The 1,568-nt window shown below is 40.1% G+C and overlaps 1 pseudogene; it reads left to right on the plus strand.

Annotated features, from left to right (window-relative positions):
* Positions 1-681, plus strand: part of LOC108541471 (myosin light polypeptide 6-like) — a 9,577-nt pseudogene extending 8,896 nt beyond the window's left edge.
* The last annotated feature ends 887 nt before the right edge of the window (positions 682-1,568 follow it).

Raw genomic sequence — 1,568 nt, forward strand, 5'->3', positions numbered from 1 at the left:
TTAAAATATTAATTTTTATTAATATATTTTTATATTTTATTATTAATTTTTAATATATTAGATTTAACTAATATTTAACCATATATAGATTAGATTAAACATGTGAGACTGGAAGGGAAGGGAAAAATCTAAACTGGAGGTAAATATTTGGGAGTATTTAGACTAAATATGATGTTTAAAACTAAGACTGGGCCATTGCTGTAGGAAAAGGTGCCGCAGAGCTAAGCAGTCAAGGTGTGTGACTTCACTGAGGACCAGACCACAGAATTCAAGGAGGTCTTCTAGCTGTTTGACTGAACAGGTGATGGTAAGATCCTATACAGTCAGTGTGGGGATATGATGAGGGTCCTGGGTCAGAACCCCACCAATGCTGAGGTGATTCAAGTCCTGGGGATCCCCAAGAGTCATGAGATGAATGTGAAGGTGCTGGACTTTGGGCACTTCCTGCCCATGCTGCAGGCTGTGGCCAAGGACAGGGACCAGGGCCTATAAGGATTATGTTGAAGGATTTTGGGTATTTGACAAGAAAGGGAAAGGCACCATGATGGGCACTGAAATCTGGCAAGTCCTTGTCACACTGGGTGAGAAGATGATAGAAGTAGAGATGCTAGTGCAGGGCATGAGGACAGCCATAGTTGCATCAACTATGAAGAACTTGTCCATGGGGTGCCACATGGCTAAGGACCTTCTCAGTCTCCCCAGAGCCCGTGCCTTTCCCTGTGGGAGACTTTGTATCTAGCCTGCAGGCTTTCTAGGCTCTCTTGTCACAGCACCTTTCCTATCTTGTCTCTTTTGGATAATGTTTGGTCCGCTTTTACCAAATAAACTTGCTCTCTCTGCGCCCCACGACAAATAAATGAAACTATAAGACTGATAAAGATTACTAAGGAAGTGGGTATAGATAGCAAAGAGATGTCCACGACTAAAACTCGGGGACTACTGATGTTAAGAGGTTGGAGCGCCAGTGAGGTATATGAAAATAAAAAGATCATGATATCCTGGAGGCCATGTAAAGACACTGTTTCCAGGAAAAGGGATTGACCAACTTTGTCAAATGATGCTGATTGCTCAAGCAAAATGTGACCTAAGAATTGACCTTTGAATTCTGAAATATACAAGTCATTGGTGACTTTGAAAGGAGCAGTTTTAGAGAGAATGCTTTGGAAAAGCTGGATTGGAATTGGAGCAATAGATTTGGGAGGAGAGGAATTGGAGAAAAATTGGGGAGGAATACTGGAGTGGTTTTCTCGAATAGAAGAGAGGGGATGCGATCTCTTGAGGCTTAGCCTTAGACAGGAACTGTTAAAATCCTCAAAAAGATAATCAGGAAAGCTTATATAAAAACAAAATCATTTATTATTAATCTCTCCAGCTAGGGAAAACCTCATTAAGAACAGAACATCAACAATGTACACAAAAGGGAAGTTACACAGGGTGTTTTTTTTGTTTTTTTTTTTTTTTGGTTTTTTCTTTTTTTTACAGGACTAGATCTGGTGTTAGGATTATAAATTGGGTGATTTCTCTGGGATGTCTTTTGGAAATGGGGAATGAATTGGACTAAATGTGTA

Source organism: Rhinopithecus bieti, unplaced genomic scaffold, assembly GCF_001698545.2.
Source record: "Rhinopithecus bieti isolate Rb0 unplaced genomic scaffold, ASM169854v2 scaffold_20175, whole genome shotgun sequence".
NCBI classification, from domain to species: domain Eukaryota; kingdom Metazoa; phylum Chordata; class Mammalia; order Primates; family Cercopithecidae; genus Rhinopithecus; species Rhinopithecus bieti.